Source organism: Numenius arquata, chromosome W, assembly GCF_964106895.1.
Source record: "Numenius arquata chromosome W, bNumArq3.hap1.1, whole genome shotgun sequence".
NCBI classification, from domain to species: Eukaryota; Metazoa; Chordata; class Aves; order Charadriiformes; family Scolopacidae; genus Numenius; species Numenius arquata.
The window spans coordinates 27,961,696-27,975,910 of record NC_133615.1 but is presented as its reverse complement, the minus strand read 5'-3'; the positions used below and the strand labels follow the sequence as shown (position 1 = coordinate 27,975,910).

Sequence of the window (14,215 nt, the reverse complement as noted above, 5' to 3'; positions counted from 1 at the left end):
GTCTGCCTGCTACTGATCTGAAAGCTATAAGAGCCAAGAACTAGTACTGTAAGATACCTCCAATACAACATCTGCAAGGGAACAAAGCCATACCTATCTCAGAACCTTCAAGAGGAGGAAAAGCCCCCGAGCCAGGGCTGCTGAGGCAGATTTCAGGCTCTCTACCCCATAGTTCGCTCTTAAGAGACACCTGTGACCCATTCCTGCTCTGTTTCCTCCTGAGCACCCTCAGTCCAAAGAACAAGAGACACCAAGTGAACGCAACACTGCTTCCAACGAGGCAATGTGATCTTTGCTCATATCCATGTTTCTTCATTGGGATGTTAATATATTGATTTAGGACCAGCTGTAATTTATAACCAAATCAAACCCTATTCCAAGCCTATTATTACCTGTATTAGAGAAAATTCAGTTTGGATGTCATAATTGCTTAAAAGATAGTGAAAGCTGCTTTCCGGAGAAGTCTCTTCTGCACCTTTCACTTATGGAGCCATTTGTTGACACTGAGTTGACTAGAAGCACAAAAAAAGTCCTATAAACTGCAACACACCCCGAGTTTCCTGAACGACTGTCTCCATATACAGTGTGATTTGCTGTAAGCCTGTTAACAGCCTCCCCAAGGAGCCTGCTCTCCCCATCAGCTTGTCCAACAACCTCCAGTTCCTCTTTGAGCAAGAAGTCAGCCCCCTGCCAGGTCTCCATGAGAGTCGCTTAGCCCCAACCCCTCTGGAGACACAGAGGCTCCAGCCCTGTGCATGCAGGCACCTCCAGCGCCTTGGCAGCTGCTGAAATGCTCTGTTCAGCTCTAACCTCCCCCTTCCTGCACGGGGTGGAGAGGGATTTCAGGCTTAAGAAACTCCATTTCCTACCCAGATCTATGCCTACTGGTCAAGGTTTCATGGTAGCAGGTCAAATCCTCATCATTTAGGGAACAAAAGAGAGGGGCCAGTCTTGATATATCTGGTCGGATCCAGACACTGGGAAGAGATAGTGAAATAGCGAACAGTTCCCAATTGCTGTGCTTCCTGTTCCTTTTTAAAAGTCTCATGCAAGGTGCTTCTCCCCCTTCTTGCATATCCTGGACCCCAAGAAATCTCCAGTGCTCACAGCAATGTGTCTGCAGGACCTCTAGCTTCTCAACCACCTTCCTTCTCAAAGGCAGGCGAGTACTGGGCACCTTCTCTCCCCTCTCCTTCATGTCCTTCCAGCTAAACAAGCAGTACTACTTGCAGGGAAATTGTGAGACAATTTTGAGGTCTTCCTCAATTTAAAGAGGCCTTGCATGCATCTCTGTTTCTCACTTCCTCACTCCCCAAGATAGTCTCAACCTGCTGTAGGTGACAGGAGGACTGAGCTTGCACCTTGCTAGACCTGGCAGCTCTACTGAAGCCACAGCAGATTCCCATGGGCAGAGATCAGCACACAACACAGCTTGCGGGCAGCTTGGGCTGTGCCCAGGGTGAAGAAACTTTCAAAGAAACCTTGCAAGTTTCTTTGCCCACCTCCTAAGCTACCTGGGTTAAGGTGAAGGGGGAGCTTGAATGTAAAGGGCCCAGCATCTTCCAGCCTGTGGGAAAGTAACGGAAGATTGGCGAGGAGGACTGTAAACATGCTCAAGTGACTCACACATGGGGTGCTGGAAAACACATATATCACACTAATTGTTGCTTAGTTTTGTGTGCTCAACAAGTAGAACATCTGCATTTGGATAAAGTAGGCCTGGGATGGACTCAGGGGCACCTTATCGAACACGCCTGAGATTCCTGCCCTGCTGTTGAAGAGATCAAAGCACAGCGGAAAACTCTGCCTGCCGGAATCCTTGAAATACAGGCCCAAACAGCAAGTGGGAGCTCTCTCGCTCTCTCACTCCCTTGCTAACAAGGACTCTCTTGCTAATAAGGACTCTCTCTTGCTCCGCGGTGCCTGCGTCCCCTGCTTGCATGCCTCTGCCCGGGTGCTGCTTCAGAGATTCCCCGATCCATGAGGTACTGAGATTAAATTTGTTATTTGCCTTTAATCCGTGTTTTTGTGGTTGTTCCTGCGTCCTGCCTGCATCGGCTCACACAACCCAAACTGGAGTTTTAATTTAGGCACCTCTACAATTCCTTCTATGGACCTGGTGGCAAGATCCGGCCCTTCTGCTGTCCCCCTCCTTGCAACTGCCACCACTGCCGAGCCTGGCAGCAGATGCACAGAAACACTTGGCAGCTATGCAGGATTAGCCAACTGGGGGGGCAGCAAATGCTAAACCCTGCAGAGGCTGGAGGAGGCTCACTTACAGCCCAGAATGAGAAGAAACACTACCCAAAAAATATTTTTCTTTTGCAGGCATACCTCCTTCCTCAACACAAGCTTGGAGAGAAGCTGATACCAAATCTTCAGGCAAGAGAAGCACACGGGAAGATGGACAAAATCCTCCTGGTGTGTCGGTCAGAAGAAGAGCAAGAGGAAAGCCCTCTGACCTGCCATGCTGCCTAGGAGGGCTGTCAGGGCCAGCCAGGAGCTTCTAGAACACAACTAAAGCTGGAGCCTCCCCAGCTCCAGCTCTGCCTTCCAGCAAGCTGCCACTAGCACAGCCCAGCTGCCACAGGGACCTGAGGAGCCAACACATGCTGCAACAAGGGAAATCCCAGTCAGATATTAGGAAACAAATTTTCACAGTGGTGGTCAAACACTGGGACAGGGAGGTGGGAAATCTCCATCCCTGGAGACAGTCAGCATTCAACAGGACTGGGCTCTGTGCAACCTGCTCTAACATCAAAGCTGGCTCTACCCTGAGTGGGGGAACAGGGCCGAAGACCTCCATAGAACCATTCCTGCTAAAGCCAGCCTACAATTCCTACAGCAATTCTGACACTGTTCACAGCACTTCTGTGGGTTAGGAATGACGACACTTGAAGGTCAAGCCAGGTTTTGAAAAAAAGGCATCATAGCCCCACCTCTCTGCACACTAACATTTACTCAGCTACCGCACACGAAGCTGGGAAAGGCCAAAGTGGCAGACGCTGCACACCTGCAAAGTACTGGCTGTCCAGATCCGGTGTGGATCACCACTGTCACCCAGCATCTTGCATATCTCCCCAGCTTGCTGAGGCTTTGTCATGGCCACACAGTGGAAGAGCACTGGGATGACGAGTTTGGATATTGATGTTTTCCACATACCCACATGTCGTGGTTTCGGCCTAATTTACCAAAACCGGACCGACAGATGGCCCTTCCCCCCCTTCTCCCCCCCTCCAAAAGAGGAGAGAGGAGGAGAAAGAGATAAGGAGATTTACAAGTTTAGAATGAACTAAACTACTTTAATGAAGAATTAATATTAAAATAAAAAAAAAAAAGAAGAAAATAATGAAATAGATACAATATATACAAAACCGTATCAAGCTCCCAGGATGACAGTCACGTCACCAGCAGGCACTGGGGAAGTCCCAGACTGGACTCGGCGACGGATGGGAACTGGATTCCAGCTCTGGAGTCAGGAACACACGGATCGGGATCAAAGGCAGATGAACAGAGTCCTCTCTGGACGTTGGCCATCGCAGGAAGGGAGTTGACTCTTTGATCCCTCAGCTTTTATACTGAGCATGGGGCAGATGGGATGGAATACCCCAGTTGGTCAGGTTTGGGTCACCTGTCCTGTCCACTCCTCCCTACAGATGTGACCCCTCTACGTTTTTTCTGTTTCCAACCCCCTAAGGGGGCAAATAACGAAATGGGCTGACCTTGGTTGTTATAGCAATAAGTATAAGCAAGGGCCTCTCTGCATACCATTCCTTGGCATGGAGCACAAACATTGGTCTTATCATTCTGAGAACGAGCAGTTTTCTCCACAATATGCCGTTAATTTCAGAGAGTTAGAGGAGGCCTAGCTAGGATGTAAAGTTACAGAGCAGAAAATTGGTTCAGTTTTACTTCAAACCGGGACATTCCACCCCTTATTCCATACCATTTGCATCATGCTTAGATTACAACTACTATCATCTATAAAATCCATACACACATACATATATATATAGATATATGTAAGTCACTCAGTTATAATTTATCTTTATAAACAAAAGCTAAGTCCATTTCACAGCAGATCAGATTCTCAGGGTAGGAAAGTGTGAAATTCATTGTGGTTCATGCCCATGGGGAGCATGTCCATCTCGGAGAAGTTTTACTAGACGCCACTTGATCAATCCGGCTAGGTTTCATCATTGCAGTGTCATCCTGAAAAACACTTCTAGGACACTGTTAGTATTATAAACAACTAACATCATACTCGGAATTAAGTATTCTCACCCAGGGTCAAATTCCCTTGAGGTACACATTGAACTTCTCCATTCTTCAGCATCACCCACCAAGTACATCCAGGTCCTTGAGCAAAACCAGTCCCACGAATGGGTTTGCCTTTGCCTGAGGCAGGAAAAACCCAAACAGTTTTCCCTAGCATATTCCTTTCATGCACCACAGGGACTTTATCCCCTTCTACAGTATGTAGAAGGTCTGATTGAGCAGAAACAGCTCGATTGATGGATCCCCTGGTATTAACTAACCAAGTCGCTTGCGCTAAATGCTTGTCCCAATTTTTAAAGGATGCACCACCCATTGCTTTCAGGGTAGTTTTTAACAATCCATTGTATCGTTCAATTTTTCCAGAAGCTGGTGCATGATAGGGAATATGATATATCCACTCAATACCATGTTCTTTTGCCCAGCTACTTATAAGATTGTTTTTGAAATGAGTTCCATTGTCAGACTCAATTCTTTCTGGAGTACCATGTCACCACAAGACTTGCTTTTCAAGGCCCAGGATGGTATTCCGGGCAGTGGCATGGGGCACGGCAGAGGTTTCCAACCATCTGGTGCTTCTTTCCACCATTGTAAGCACGTAACGCTTACCCTGGCGGGTTTGAGGGAGTGTGATATAGTTGATTTGCCAAGCCTCCCCGTACTTGTATTTCAACCACCGACCTCCATGCCACAAAGGTTTTAACCTTTTACCTTGCTTGATTTCGGCGCATGTTTCACAATCGTGGATAACCTGTGCAATAGCGTCCATGGTTAGATCCACCCCTCGGTCACGAGCCCATTTGTACGTTGCATCTCTTCCTTGATGACCTGAAGTGTCATGGGCCCATCGAGCTAAGAACAGTTCACCTTTATGTTCCCAATCTAAATCTGTCTGGAAAATCTTAGCTGCTCGGTCCACTTGCTGATTGTTTCGATGTTCCTCAGTGGCTCGACTCATAGGTACGTGGGCATCTACATGGCGTACTTTCACGACTAGTTTCCCTAACCGGTCAGCAATATCTTGCCACAATTCAGCAGCCCAGATGGGTTTACCTCTGCGCTGCCAGTTGCTCTGCTTCCATTGTTTTACCCATCCCCACAGAGCATTTGCCACCATCCATGAGTCAGTATAGAGGTAGAAAATTGGCCACTTTTCTCATTCAGCAATGTCTAGGGCCAGCTGGATAGCTTTTACCTCTGCAAATAGACTTGATTCACCTTCACCTTAAGTTGTTTCTGCAACTCGTCGTGTAGGACTCCATACAGCAGCTTTCCATCTTCGATGCTTTCCTATAATATGACAGGATACATCAGTGAACAGAGCATACTGTTTCTCATTATCTGAGAGTTCATTATATGGTGGGGCTTCCTCAGCACGTGTTACCACCTCCTCTGGTGGCATTGTGAAATCTCCGCCTTCGGGCCAGTTTGTGATCACTTCTACAATTCCTGGACGATTTGGGTTTCCTATTCGAGCTCGCTGTGTGATTAAGGCAACCCACTTACTCCAGGTAGCATAAGTGGCATGATGAGTAGAAGGAACTTTACCTTTGAACATCCAGCCCAACAGTGGCAATCGGGGCGCCAGGAGGAGCTGTACTTCAGTACCAATTACTTCTGAAGCAGCTCTAACTCCTTCATAGGCTGCCAAGATTTCTTTCTCAGTTGGAGTATAGTTGGCCTCAGAGCCTTTATAGCCTCGACTCCAGAATCCCAGGGGTCGACCTCGAGTTTCCCCTGGTCCTTTCTGCCATAGGCTCCAGGTAGGGCCATTATCTCCAGCTGCAGTGTACAGCACATTTTTAATGTCCCGTCCTGTTCAGACTGGTCCAAGGGCTACTGCACGCACAATCTCTTGCTTAATTTGCTCAAAGGCCTGTCGTTGCTCAGGACCCCACGTAAACTCATTTTTCTTTCGAGTCACTTCATAGAGAGGTTTCACAATCTGACTATAACCTGGAATATGCATTCTCCAGAATCCCACAATGCCTAAGAAGGCTTGTGTTTCCTTTTTGTTAGTAGGTGGGGACATAGCTGTTATTTTGTTCATCACATCCGTTGGGATCTGGCGATGCCCATCTTGCCATTTAATTCCCAAGAACTGGATCTCTCGTGCAGGTCCCTTGACTGTACCTTTTTGTACAGCAAAACCTGCTTTCAGAAGAATCTCGATTATTTTCTTACCTTTCTTGAAAACTTCTTTTGCTGTATTACCCCACACAATGATGTCGTCAATGTACTGCAGGTGTTCTGGAGCTCCACCCTTCTCCAGTGCAGTCTGGATCAGTCCATGGCAAATGGTGGGGCTGTGTTTCCACCCCTGGGGCAGTCGATTCCAGGTGTACTGGACACCCCTCCAGGTGAAAGCAAACTGTGGCCTGCACTCTGCTGCTAAAGGAATAGAGAAAAAGGCATTAGCAATGTCAATTGTGGCATACCACTTGGCTGCCTTCGACTCCAGTTCATATTGGAGTTCTAGCATGTCTGGCACAGCAGCACTCACTGGGGGTGTGACTTCATTCAGGCCACGATAGTCTACTTTTAGCCACCAGTCTCCATCAGACTTTCGCACTGGCCATATCGGGCTGTTAAAGGGTGAGCGAGTCTTGCTGATCAGTCCTTGGGTCTCCAGCTGACGAATCAGGTTCTGGATGGGAACCAGGGAGTCTTGGTTAGTGCGATACTGTCACCGATACACTGTGGCAGTAGCAATTGGTACCTGTTGTTCTTTAACCTTCAGCAATCCCACCACAGAAGGGTCATCTGAAAGGCCAGGTAAGGTAGACAGCTGTGTAATACCCTCAGTCTCCACAGCTGCTATACCAAAAGCCCCCCGATACCCTTTCGGGTCTTTGAAATACCCTCTCTTGAGGTAGTCTATGCCAAGGATGCACGGAGCATCTGGGCCAGTCACAATAGGATGCTTCTCCCATTTATTCTTATTCAAGCTCACTTCGGCCTCCAGTACAGTCAGTTCTTGAGATCCTCCTGTCACTCCTGCAATAGTGACTGATTCTGTCCCTCTATGATTCGATGGCATTAGGGTACACTGTGCACCAGTGTCCACCAGGGCTCTATACTTTCGTGGCTCTAATGTGCCAGGCCATCAAATCCACACAGTCCAATAAACTCGGTTATCCCTCTCCTCCTCCTGGCTGGAGGCAGGGAAACCCTAATGCTGAGGACGGCGTCTACAATTGCAAGGTGAGTTCCTGTCTGGACAGGGGCAATGCATACTCTGAACTGGAGCAGCCATATTCATGTAACCATCCTTTCTTCTGTTTGCTTTACCTTGCAACTCAAGCACTTGTGACTGTAGGGCTGAAGTAGGCTTTTTATCCCATCTCCTCATGTCCTCTCCATTATTGCAGAGGCAAAGCCACAGGAAACCTCGGAGCGAGTCCTGTTTCCCTTTGGTTGGTCTCATAGGAGGGTGTTTTTTCTTAATGGCTGCAACTCTGGTCTTAACTGCAGCTTGGGTCTGAGCAGGAGCTTGAGCCTGAGCTGCAACTTGAGTCTGAGCTGGAGAAGAGTAAGATTCTCTCCCAATCTCAGCAAGTTTTTCAAGCAGTTTGTGAAAAATTGTCTCGTTTTGCTCAACTATTGCCTTGGTCATTTTCTCCATTGTCTCAGTCTGTGTCTTAGCTATGTTCTCTATTGTTTCGGTCATTGTCTTAGTTTGTGTCTTGCTTATATTCTCTATTGCCTCAGTCTGTGTCTTATTCTGTTCAGCCATCTTCTCAGTTTGTTCAGCCACTCTCTTAGTCAGGTTTTCTATTGCTGCAACACCGATGGGATGAGAGAGACTGTCTTCATACTGTCGTACCCTATCAGCAACCTCATTTACAGTTGGTGTGTCAGTATCAGATGCTCCCCAGACCATTGTTGACAGCGTGTGGGAATACACTGATGGTGCGCTCTGCACAAACTTTCTCAACAAAGGTCGTTGGCATGGCATTTCATCAGGGTCTATAGTCACTTGCCAATCGCTATAAATCACCTCTCACACAGCCAGTTCTCTGAGGTACTTAATGCCTTTCTCCATGCTGGTCCATTGCCTTGGACGGCATTGGATATCATCCTTAAAGGGATATCTGCTCTTTACAGCTGATAACAGTCGCCTCCAGAGACTGAGAACCTCTGCCTTATTCCCAATCGCTTTATCAATACCTCCCTCTTTGGCCAGATTTCCCAGCTGGTTGGCTTCTCTACCATCTAAGTCTATGGAATTAGCTCCACTGTCCCAGCATCGGAGCAACCAAGAGAGAAGTGGCTCCCCATCATGACGAGTAAAATCCTTCCTCAGATCTCGCAAATCCTTTAAGGACAAAGAGTTAATAATTACATCTACATCTGAGGCATCATCCTGTATCGAGGCTGGCTGAGAAGGACCCTCTCCCCTATCTACCTGAGAAGGAGCTGCCCAATCTGTTGACTCTGCTGTAAGAGGGTGCTTTCCTTTATCTACACCAGAAGGACCCTGTCCTGGATCTTCATCCAAGGAACCCTCTCCCTTGCTGTCTGGCTTGGGCGCGTCTTTGTCGTAAGGGGCAGGGGAAGGAGCTGACTTTCTTTTCTGCTTCCTGGTCACCGAGGCAACTTGTGCCGGTTCTGCTGGCGCTGGGGGAGCGGCAGTGCTCGGGTTGGGGGCTGGAGCAGTGACAGCGCTGGCTGTCGGGGCCGGAGCAGCCGGTGCAGCTGCGGGCGGGGGAGGGGCTGGCGACGGAGATGCGGGGGGTGCGGGCGGCGGAGTCACTTTCACCGCCGGCTGCGGAGTGACCGGGGCCGGGACGGGCCGGGGCGCGGCTTGGGCCGGGGCCGAAGCCGGTGCTGGTGGAGGTGCGGGCCTGGCCGGTGCCGGAGCCGGTGGGGGAGCAGCCGATGCCGTTGGGGCCGGTGTCGGCGTGGCCTTGGCCGGTGCCGCTGGCTTGGCTTGGGCCGGGGCCGGGGCCGGGGCCGGGGCTTGGGCTGGAGCCGGAGCCGGAGCTGGGGCTGTTTCTGTTTGTGTCTGCACTGAGACTCATGGGGCTGGGGCAGCAACTGTTTGTGTCCCTGCTGTGACTGTCGCTGGGGCTGGGGGGGGCAACTGTTTGTGTCTCTGCTGTAGCTTTCGCTGGGGCCGTTGTCTGAGTTCGTGCTATCTCTGATTCCACCCGTGTCTGAGTAGCAATACTGCATGCCACATAATGCTCACTTCTGCACCGATACTTAATAGTAAATACTGCCTGCATTACATTCAGTGAAATCGACGGCACTATCACGATTAAGTGACCGTAACAATAATCACAATCATTCTCCAAAGAGCCCACAGGTTTTCCATCCCCTAATTCCGTTGGTATCACTTTGGGATAATCACTAGAAGGCACAGTAAACTTTCCCCAGCTAAAACTGAAACTGTAGTTAACAACAGAATCCATCACATGATGCCCAAGATATGCAGGTACCATAGCAATCCAACTGACCACATCATACATCTGGAGGCACATCCACACGATTACAGCACGCTTGACCCACCGCATCCAAACACAAAGAATAAATAAACCCTTCAATATATTCGACCAGTTAAGCACCACTACGTCAATGAACTGGAGCAAATGGTGCCTCTGGAAGACTGTGTCTTGGTGTAACTGCAAATCTGGTTTGTATGCTTGAGAGAGGTTAGACAACATATGTTGTTCATTTTAGTGGCCAGCCCAGCCCAAACCATGACACTCTCCAAAGGGTCATGCTTACTCTCAGCTCCTGGAGGTAGCACTGTACAGGGTCATCATACACCACAGGAAAGAGGATCTTCACTTCAGTGCTGTTCTTCACCACGCCCTGGGAAAACAACTTTAGTGGACTCTGTCGAGAGCAAGGTGGTTCCCCCATGGCCATCTCCTGGTGGATAGGCTAATTGTTCTCTGGAACACCAAAGTACACAAGGAAGGACACACTTGATTGCCACAGCCCAACTGTACAGCAAGCTCAACCCTTAGAGAAAGGAGATGCTCCCTACCCACATCAGATGTCTAGCCAGAAGGACTATACTCTCTACCCTACAGTGTTGGCAGAAAAATCTAACTGTCCCCAGGACTTGGGGGTGGTCCCCGAAGAAGAGCTTTCCATGGGGCCAAGGTGGTCCTCTCCAGCCCAGACCCCAGGGGTGGGCAGTCAAGAAGGACAGACGTGAGCTGAGACAGACCAAATGCAGCACAGTCCCAGAATGAAGAGAGGAGTCAAGAAGTTAACAGGAGCTGAATGACAGCCAGGGGACATGAGGAGCTGTGCAACAAAGGGACGGTCCTGTCTGTCCAACAGGAGTTGCCCCAGAGGACAGCAGCATCTTTCATCAAGCAAACAGAGGGTGAGAGCAAGCTCCATTAATGGAGGGGAAAAATCCCAGACACAAATATTTGGACAGGCAGGATCCAGCACTGTGGATACAGCTGTATTAAAATGGAAAAAAACTTAAAACTATGTGTACGTTTTTGTGGAATAAATGATGCGGAGACATTAACAGAGGCGTGGGTCACTGCCCAACTTGGTACTTGCAGAAAACCCACTGCTCAGAGTTGGTTTATAGCCAGGCTGGGGAGAATACACATGAAGAACATCAGTGACCAGCACTGAGTCCCAGCTCTGGTCCATGCAGACTCCCTTTCCCACCCAGCTGATCAAGTCCATGGCTTATTGTACCCCCCTGGGAGCAAAGAAATGGACCTCACAAACCCATGTCTGCATCCGCATGAGAGCAGGCATGTCCCCAAGCAACCCAAATGCAAAGACAAAAAAAAACTTGGAGCACCCTCTTAGACACATGGGAAGAGGAGGCAACTCCAAGTTGCACTGGAAAGGTTTTTCCCTTTCCCTCCTTCCAGCCTCACACTTTGCTTACAAAAAAGATTAGCAGCCCTGGAAACAGCGTCCCATGTTTATCCCTAAGGAACTTCACAGGCCTGGGAAGACACTGGTACAGACCAGAGGGACACCCTGGAGATGAGAAAGGATCCCACTGCAGTGGCGGAGGGGAGGGGGAAGGAGTACTGAGGAGGCTGACTCAAGGGGCTGAGAGGACACTACAGGCAGGTGATGGCTCGTTTTGGGAGCTAACCATCCCCAGCTCACACTGCACCTCTTGGGTATCGGTCTTGGGTCCACACTGCAACTCCAGCACAGCGGGCACATCTCACATGTATAGCATCTCACCCCTTCACAGCCCTGTAATGGCACACTGCTCCTGCCTGAAGCAGATCTCACCCCTGTAATACTTTAAGCGCAAAATGCAGCAGAACTGAAAGCAATGTCAGTAAATCCTCTTTTCGTTGCCTAGTCAGAAAAAAACAACACTCAATGTGGGGTTTTTTCTAATGTGAATCTGTCATATCTAACCACCGTTTGGCTTTTTGAGTCCTCTCAGCTTCAATTGCCTAAGTCACTACTTGGTACACCAACAAGCTCCCCTCCAAAACACACACGTCTCCCTTCAAAGGGCAAAAAAATGTGTCTGCATCTCCCAGGTCCATTTGAGTAATGGATGTATTAACTTAAAAAATAAAATCACTGAGAAAATGAAGAGGGTTAAACTACATATGGCCTTGCTCCTCTGCTCAAACCAAAAACCCATCTTTCTAAAGTGCCTGTTAGCATCCTACCAAAACCTCCGCCACCCTAGGCTTGGTTAGATTCAAGCATACAAACCAGATTTGCAGTTACACCAAGACACAGTCTTCCAGAGGCACCATTTGCTCCAGTTCATTGACGTAGTGGTGCTTAACTGGTCGAATATATTGAAGGGTTTATTTATTCTTTGTGTTTGGATGCGGTGGGTCAAGCGTGCTGTAATCGTGTGGATGTGCCTCCAGATGTATGATGTGGTCAGTTGGATTGCTATGGTACCTGCATATCTTGGGCATCATGTGATGGATTCTGTTGTTAACTACAGTTTCAGTTTTAGCTGGGGAAAGTTTACTGTGCCTTCTAGTGATTATCCCAAAGTGATACCAACGGAATTAGGGGATGGAAAACCTGTGGGCTCTTTGGAGAATGATTGTGATTATTGTTACGGTCACTTAATCGTGATAGTGCCGTCGATTTCACTGAATGTAATGCAGGCAGTATTTACTATTAAGTATCGGTGCAGAAGTGAGCATTATGTGGCATGCAGTATTGCTACTCAGACACGGGTGGAATCAGAGATAGCACGAACTCAGACAACGGCCCCAGCGAAAGCTACAGCAGAGACACAAACAGTTGCCCCCCCCAGCCCCAGCGACAGTCACAGCAGGGACACAAACAGTTGCTGCCCCAGCCCCATGAGTCTCAGTGCAGACACAAACAGAAACAGCCCCAGCTCCGGCTCCGGCTCCAGCCCAAGCCCCGGCCCCGGCCCCGGCCCCGGCCCAAGCCAAGCCAGCGGCACCGGCCAAGGCCACGCCGACACCGGCCCCAACGGCATCGGCTGCTCCCCCACCGGCTCCGGCACCGGCCAGGCCCGCACCTCCACCAGCACCGGCTTCGGCCCCGGCCCAAGCCGCGCCCCGGCCCGTCCCGGCCCCGGTCACTCCGCAGCCGGCGGTGAAAGTGACTCCGCCGCCCGCACCCCCCGCATCTCCGTCGCCAGCCCCTCCCCCGCCCGCAGCTGCACCGGCTGCTCCGGCCCCGACAGCCAGCGCTGTCACTGCTCCAGCCCCCAACCCGAGCACTGCCGCTCCCCCAGCGCCAGCAGAACCGGCACAAGTTGCCTCGGTGACCAGGAAGCAGAAAAGAAAGTCAGCTCCTTCCCCTGCCCCTTACGACAAAGACGCGCCCAAGCCAGACAGCAAGGGAGAGGGTTCCTTGGATGAAGATCCAGGACAGGGTCCTTCTGGTGTAGATAAAGGAAAGCACCCTCTTACAGCAGAGTCAACAGATTGGGCAGCTCCTTCTCAGGTAGATAGGGGAGAGGGTCCTTCTCAGCCAGCCTCGATACAGGATGATGCCTCAGATGTAGATGTAATTATTAACTCTTTGTCCTTAAAGGATTTGCGAGATCTGAGGAAGGATTTTACTCGTCATGATGGGGAGCCACTTCTCTCTTGGTTGCTCCGATGCTGGGACAGTGGAGCTAATTCCATAGACTTAGATGGTAGAGAAGCCAACCAGCTGGGAAATCTGGCCAAAGAGGGAGGTATTGATAAAGCGATTGGGAATAAGGCAGAGGTTCTCAGTCTCTGGAGGCGACTGTTATCAGCTGTAAAGAGCAGATATCCCTTTAAGGATGATATCCAATGCCGTCCAAGGCAATGGACCAGCATGGAGAAAGGCATTAAGTACCTCAGAGAACTGGCTGTGTGAGAGGTGATTTATAGCGATTGGCAAGTGACTATAGACCCTGATGAAATGCCATGCCAACGACCTTTGTTGAGAAAGTTTGTGCAGAGCGCACCATCAGTGTATTCCCACACGCTGTCAACAATGGTCTGGGGAGCATCTGATACTGACACACCAACTGTAAATGAGGTTGCTGATAGGGTACGACAGTATGAAGACAGTCTCTCTCATCCCATCGGTGTTGCAGCAATAGAAAACCTGACTAAGAGAGTGGCTGAACAAACTGAGAAGATGGCTGAACAGAATAAGACACAGACTGAGGCAATAGAGAATATAAGCAAGACACAAACTAAGACAATGACCGAAACAATAGAGAACATAGCTAAGACACAGACTGAGACAATGGAGAAAATGACCAAGGCAATAGTTGAGCAAAACGAGACAATTTTTCACAAACTGCTTGAAAAACTTGCTGAGATTGGGAGAGAATCTTACTCTTCTCCAGCTCAGACTCAAGTTGCAGCTCAGGCTCAAGCTCCTGCTCAGACCCAAGCTGCAGTTAAGACCAGAGTTGCAGCCATTAAGAAAAAACACCCTCCTATGAGACCAACCAAAGGGAAACAGGACTCGCTCCGAGGTTTCCTGTGGC

The 14,215-nt window shown here is 49.5% G+C and overlaps 1 pseudogene; it reads right to left on the bottom strand.

The window, feature by feature from the left end:
* The window catches only part of LOC141476814 (nucleolar protein 6-like), a 68,576-nt pseudogene that overhangs the window by 18,066 nt on the left and 36,295 nt on the right, over positions 1-14,215 (bottom strand).